An 8,046-nucleotide genomic window follows, 5' to 3' on the forward strand; every position below is an offset into this window, starting at 1 on the left:
CCATATTTTACTGTTTTACTTCCATAAAGGGAAGAATGCGTGTCAAGCTTGTGAAAAGTTGCATAAAGTTTATGGTGACAATGCTCTACAAGAACATCAATGCCAACGATGATTCATGAAATTCCGTGCTGGTGGTTTTGATCTCAACAATGCTCCTTGGTCAGGGAGGCCCACTGACGTTGATGACAACAAAATGTATTGGTCTCGTCAAACCCACGTTACACAACACGAGAGATTGAAGAACCATTGACTATCCATCATTCAAGAATTCATGACCACCTGAAGAAGCTGGGATATGGAAACAAGCTCGATATTTGAGTTCCACATGAACTCAAAGAAGTTCATTTGACGGCACATATAAATATCTGCAATTTGCTCATTAAATGTGAGAAACACGATCCATTTTTGAAGTGACTGATAACTGGTGATGAGAAGTGGATTGTTTACAACAATATGGTGCACAAATGGTCTTGGTCCTGATGTGATGATTCGCCTCAAACAACATCGAGAACAGACATTCACAGAGGAAGGTTATGCTCTCAGTGTGGTGGGATTTTAAAGGTGTCATGTTTTTTGGGCTCCTACCAAGGAACCAAACAATCAATTCGAATGTGTACTGTCAGCAATTGGACAGTTGGAATGAATCCATCATCCAGAAACGTCCAGAGCTTGTTAATTTTAAAGGAGTTGTGTTCCATCATGACAACGTGAGACCACACACAAGTTTGATCACCCATCAAAAATTATTAGAGCTTGGATGGGATGTGTTGCCACACCCACCATACTCACCTGACCTTGTGCCGTCAGACTTCCACTTGTTTTGCTCTCTTCAAAACTCCTTGTGTGGTGTAATGTTCAATTCAGATGAGGCTGTAAATCAGCACCTTGTTCAGTTTTTCACAAATAAGGACAGGTCCTTTTATGAACGAGGAATTCTGAAGCTCACTGAAAGATGGCAAAAGGCTATCGAACAAAACGGGCAATATATCATTGATTGATCTTTGTTCTTTATATAAATAAATGACCTTTGAAAAACATAGACAAAATACATCATGACTTTTCCAAAGACCCAATGTAACCCCAAAATATAGCCTAAAGTCTAGGATGGAGTTTCAAGGAAAATTGTCACTCTGGCTAATTTTCCTACCCCTGATTTTGGACATATCTCTGCTGTCATTCAACGAGCCATGATTTTTAAAGTCATGCCTCCATAAAATAGACTTACAATATCTTGTGGGTAGAATAAGGCTATTTTCATTATTCAGAATTAATAAGAAAAAGTGAAACAACCAAATAGATATATGAAAGTGCAGTCCCTAGAAAACAGATGTCTTAAAAACATATGTAAATATGTTCAGTCATACTTATAATTCAAGAAATACAGTAAAAATGCAATGGGATAGTAACTTTTACCTTTTAAATAGAAAAATGTTTGATAATACTCGGCTTTCATGAGTAAGTGGGTAAAGAGGCACTTCTGCATTTTGTAACTAGGAGTCAAAATTAATGTAATCTTTTTGGAGCACAATTTTACAGTATCAATTAAAATGTAAAATGAACATGGCTTTTGGCCATCAATACGAGACTGTTTAAATAAATTTTGATACATCTATGCAATAGGAAACTATTCAGCTGCTAAAAGTGACATGGATTTGTACATGCTGAATCTGAATATGCCGATAAGGAAAACAAGTGCCAAACACTTTGTATTTGGAAAGCAACTCTATGAATTTTACCATTGAGGAATGAAATGCCAGACTAGTGTGCCTAAACTTTGTATTTTCCCACTCCTCTGCCATCTTTGAAATCTTCACCATGACCACATATAACTTTCATAGTAAAAACAAATATATGAAGGAAGGTCAGGAATTACTTTAATGGTGCATTAGCTTTTCTTTCATTTTGATGAAAAAAAGTGCTTTTTACAATATCATAGAACAAATAGAATAATGACAGACATTTTAAGTTTGTTGCATTTTGAGAATTGTATCATTTTTCTTAAAGTTATAATATTTCCCCATCAACAAAGCAGGAAATGCTTACATGTCTCCCTGTAATCCAAGTTTCTTGTATGAAACTAGTGACTGGCTATTTCTCTGCTCAGTACAAACGCTGAATTTATTTTTAACCTCTATTTTTAGTTTTCAGTGTCTCCCATCTAACAATTATGCAAACATATGCGTTCTTCATTGGATTTTTTTCACCACAAGTAGCCCAGAACTCCAGGTCACCCTTCATCTCTCAGATTCAAATTCCCATGCAGCACTTTCTGACCCCATTTTGCTCTTTATTTAGGCTTCTGCCCTTCGTTGTATTTTAAATTCCACTTGAAAGTAAGGGTAGTATTTTCTATTTTTGTGACTCTTGCACCTTGTGGTTAGGGTCACAAATTCTACAGTTAACTTGCCCTAGGTTTAAATCTACCACTCATTAGATTGTTGAGGCAAGGTACTCAGTCTATCTGAATCTCTCTGTCTTTGACTTGGTTAAATAAGGATAAAATAGCATCTATCTTACGAGATTGTTCTAAAGAATAAATTAATATTAAGATTAATATATTTAAAGTTCTTAGCACATAATAAGGGTTAACAAAACCTTAACTGCTACTTTTTCTTGATTAATACATATAACTGAATAATATCCATTATAAGATTTAAACTGTCCAGTTTTATTAAAAGAATTATTTTTTCAAACATTTGGCAAAAGTCTTTCACATTTTCATTCATGTGCAGTTGGTATTTTTAACCCATGCCTTTAAAAATGGCACACACAGTAAACTGGAATGAAATTAGATATCATTTACTTGTACAAAATGCCAAGAAACATAATGAATTCTTACATCAGCAATTAGATATAGTATATTGATGGATTAAATTCATTATCATAGAACTCTAAAATTTACACTGAGATGATTTTAGAGGGTGAACATCAAGTTGGTCCTCGTGTAGCATAGACAGTGTGCATTTTCACATGTAATGACATATAATTATATTCTCCTAGACTATCCTTGTCCCTTTGTGACCTGGCAAAATCTTACTCTTCCTTTTCAAACTTAGTTTAAATAATAAATCTTCTTTTGAAATCTTACCCAAATTTCCATGACATAATTAGTTGCTGTATTTTTAGTTGAATCTTATTAATATCTGTGTAACAATACTTAACCATTTTTACTGTAATCTATTTACATGCCTGTTTTTGACTACTGACTATGTGCTTCTCAACAGAAGGAATTATGCCTTATTCATTGTTGGTCCCAGATGCCCCATGCCATTAATGCAGGTTGAAATTCCAAAACCTTCATCAATAGATGAGATAATGGAAATATTGTTGTCCTCAAAAATCAAACTCATCAAAACCACACAGCATGGATGTGACTAGCAATTTGTGAAATTTAACTGATAAATCTGTGTGTAAGTAATTAACTGAAGGGATAGAAATTCCCAAAATTGATCAAGGAGAAAAGTAAGGCTGGAATTCATAATAATTACTTCCTTGGACTCTGGACTCTGAATTCCACTTGCACCATTTACAAACTGTATTACTTTTATCAAGCTTCTTAACCTTTTATAAACCCATCTGTAAGATGGGGATCATACCAGTAATAATATTTTGGAGTTTCTTTTTGAAAGATTAAATGTTATACATTCTGTGGTTTTCGGCAAATGTGTAATGAACTGCATCCATCATTGTAGTATCATACAGAGTATTTTCAGTGGCCTAAAAATCCTCTGTGCTCCACCTATCTATTCCTCCATACCTTAAACTTTCCTTCATTCTTTTTAATGAAATAGAATGAGAGAGGATAGAATAGAATAGGATGGAACCATTCAGATTGCACCATATATAGGTTAGCACTAATGAATCACTGATTGTGTGTATATACTAGGTCACTACATAAAATATATTTCTTACAGGGGGTTACAATGAAAAGTTTGAAATCCTCTCTTCTGAATTATGGTGAATTCAACAAGGTGTCCCCTCATGAGGAACCTCTCTGGACAACTAGCCAACTTTCCAAAGGTTATTGACCACTCATTGCTAAGCCATGCAATGTACTCCTTTCAAACTGAAATACAAAGCATGCTAACACATAGTAAAACTAAATACATGTTCATTGACTGAAAATGAATGAATGTCCAATATGCTGACCCAGCAGAATAGATCATGTTAACGTGAATAGAAAAGTGAACTAGTTTGATTAATATTATTGCTAGTTTTTATACCCCAACTAGACCCTAGGTCCCCTGGTCTAAAACAGCACTCTTCCTACTACACCTAATGCTTTTAAACTTTTTTTGAGCACTAGATGACTGTAGAAATATGTGAGGTTTTGTCATAGGGAGAGAAAGGAGGACAAAAATGTGGAGCCCTGAACCCTCTAACCTATTTCTGTCAGAGAAGCTTGCTTATGTCTGTATTGTATTTTAAGACTTTACACATTATTTTTAAACCACTGCAATAAACCTTGCAGCTTCCCTTATATCCACATGCCCTAATTGGACAGGACTGAGAACTTTAATCAGTACAGCACCTACACCAGACACTGTTCTCCTGCTGAGCTATGCACTTAGAAACTAAAAGCCCCAAACCCTCTTCTCATGCGACATTAACCTTTTATGAATATCAGAAGCATGAGAACATTGTCCTCAGGGAGGTGCCTTAAAGAACTTTGAGATAATTATCTTAAAACCAGCCTCAGATACACACCAAAGACTCAAATTAGTTCTTAAATGCAACAATTTACATTATAAAATAAACATCAAGTACATTTCTTTTCCAGTCCACAGTACCCTACTCTACCTGCTTCTATTTGCCCCCTTGGAGCTAGTAGAAACTTTTTACTCTTATATTTCTAGCATGAACACATTCTTTCCTTTAAAACTCTCCTCTTATCGCACCCTACTCTTGCTGTATTACACATATGTACCCTTGATCATTTTATGTTTCCTGAAGATCTTCTTCAGCCTCATTATGTCTTTTCTCAGGGGGCAATGACTAAAAGGACCAAATAAGTGTGGACACATCATGGTTTTATAGTGTTAAGGATAATGTTTCCATTTTGGTTTTCAGCATCCTTTCTGATGCTTCCCAGCATCTCACTGACCTTTTTGAACTTACACAGTAAGCTTCACTTTTGAAGGACCAACAAAGCTACCACAGCAAAATGTCTTGTTCTCATCTAAATTTGCCTTGGCTTATCCAAATCCAGTTTTGATAAAACAAATCAAAATCTTTCAGCTCATTTCTCTGATCCAAGGATGGAATGATAAGAGTTGTACTCTGTGGGAATTTAAAAGACAGGGGAAAATCACCACCCAACATTAACAGAGGATTTTTTTACATCATAGAACTGAATGAATGTCATATAATAGTATTGCCAGCTGAGAAGACAGCATTAGACTTAATGTTTGTTAGTCAAAATTAACCATTATCCAGATATACTTGTACTTGTATGTTACATATAAGATATATATATATATATATACACACACACATATATATTAACTTATTAATTAACTACAATCATAAATACTTATTGACTAAATAAGTATAGTTGAATCCTATTTTTAAATACTTAGATTTTATAATTCTACAAAGCCTTACTTGATATTCTAGACCACAACTCTCATTGTGCATAGTTGAGAGTCTCCAAACATTTTTTACATTCACCCTTATCAGAAAAAAAGTGTTTTTTAAACATACACTTCAGTATATAAAAATTTACCAAGGATGCCAAAAAAAGCATACAAGTGGGCACTTTGGTCAACATTGCTCAAGCAGTAGTTCACCATAATCAGAAGTGTCTGGATGCTGATGGTAACCACTTTGAGCACCTCTTGTAATTGCAGAAGTCAGACGTGACTTCTGTTATTGGTATATATTGAGTACTACAATTTTAATACAGTTTTCCTTTCTTAAAATGTGTATACATTTTTTGGCACCCTCTGTATGTGCAGAATATAGACATATCCTATGGTAAATCATAAGGCATATACAAACATGAAACTTAGAATGAGGTAAAATTATTTCTAAAGCTATATTTTAGTATTTAAAATATCTTGCTATACTAAAATATCTTTAATAATTTTAAGAATGGATAAATAAAACAAAATGCAAAAGTATACAGCTTACAAGAGATTCATTTTAAATGTATGAACACACAAAGATTTAAAGATTTAAAGGAAAAAGGTATATTATGGGAACACAAGTCAACATAAAGGAAGTGCAGTTACACTGAAGATAAATGAGCAATGTCCTACTGTCAAGTCATTGTAATAAAACAATTGTAAATTACATACACCTAATAAAATAGTTTCAATGTATACAGGGAAAAATAATATAATTAAATGGATAATAGACAAACCAGCATTCATTGTAGAATATTTTAACATAGTAAAGCTATCAAAAATATCAGTGACTATAGAAAATTTAAATAGTGTGATTAACAGTTAACCTATCTCTCACACACACACACACACAGAAACACACAAATACTACAAATAACTATTACAGAATGTGCATTCATTTCAAGTGCACATGCATGTTTTACCAAAAACTGAGCATGTCTTTGGGCTGTTAACCATGTGTCAACAAATTTCAAAAGATCAAAATCATACAGAACATATTCTGTGGACACAATGGCATAAAAAAGATGTTTAAAAAATACTTTATTGTATAAAAATAAAAAACACACCTGTAAGTAAGCCATGGATGGAAGAAGTTATCTCAATAGAAATTAGACAATGTTTTGAAATGAAATGGAAATGGTAACGTGTAAACTTGTGGAGTATAGCAACAGCCATGCTTGGAGGGAAAGTAATAACCTTAACTGCATTTGTTAGAAAAGAAGAAATGTTGAATATTAATGATATAAGCATCTATCTTAAGAATTTAAGAAATGAACAGCAAATGAGACCCAAAAGAAGTATGAAGGAAGGGAAAAATAAGAAGAACAGAATTAAATGAAATAGAACACACACACAATAGAGAAATTCATTAAGGAAAATTGTTTTGAGAAGTCCAGTGACATATTTTCTACAAAACACTACTTACTGAAACTGACAAAAGAAGAAAAATAAAATCCGAGGGTAATGTATTTATTAAATAATGTAATTTATTATTTAATAAAACATTACAAAAGGAAAATCCAGGCTGGGTAGCATCATCAGTAAATTCTTCCAACTATTTAAGAAATAATTAACAACAATTTTACATAAACTTCTAGAAAATAAAAAAGGAGCACTTCACAACTCAATTTAAAAGACCAGCATAACATGGATACTAATACTGCTTAATGACATTACAAGAAACAAAAATACCAGGCTCTTTCTGGTGAACATAGATGCAAAAAAATTATTAGCATATTGGATGCAGTAATTGTATTAGTTCTCTGTTGCTATATAACAAATAATCACAAACCTAGTGACTTAAAATACACACTATTTTTAATCAATTTTTATCCATTCCTGTGGGTTAGGAGTCCAGACATGGCTTAGCTGCTCTCTGCAAAGCTGTAATTAAGGTGGTGACTAGGGATTGATTTTCATCTGGAGGCTCAACTAGGGGTGAATCCATTTCCAAGCTCACTTAGATCATTGGCAGAATTCACTTCTGCCAGAAAGATTGAGCATTCTGGCTTCTTGCTGGCTACCGGCCAGAGGCACTCTTAGCTCGTAGAGTCTAGATGGTTCTCTCTACATTATCTCTCACAACATGGAAGCTTGCATCTTCAGAGGTGGCAAGGGAGAGAATGAATTGGCTAGCAAGACAATGTTATTTTTTTGTTTTGGGGGGTTTTAAAATTTTTTTTATTAGTTTCAGGTGTACAGAACAATGCAATAATCATCCTTTACACCCCTCACAAAGTAACAACCTTCCTTCCCCCATCCACTGCCCTCCCGCCCCCGATATCACACTTCTCTATTACAATTCCATGGACTCCATTCCCACACTCTACTCCATGTCCCGTGACTATATGTATATATAATTATAGTTGACATACAATATTATTCAACATCAGCTTCAGAAATACAGTGCAGTGGTCAG

Source organism: Hipposideros armiger, unplaced genomic scaffold (genome assembly GCF_001890085.2).
Source record: "Hipposideros armiger isolate ML-2016 unplaced genomic scaffold, ASM189008v1 scaffold_56, whole genome shotgun sequence".
In the NCBI taxonomy this organism is placed as follows: domain Eukaryota; kingdom Metazoa; phylum Chordata; class Mammalia; order Chiroptera; family Hipposideridae; genus Hipposideros; species Hipposideros armiger.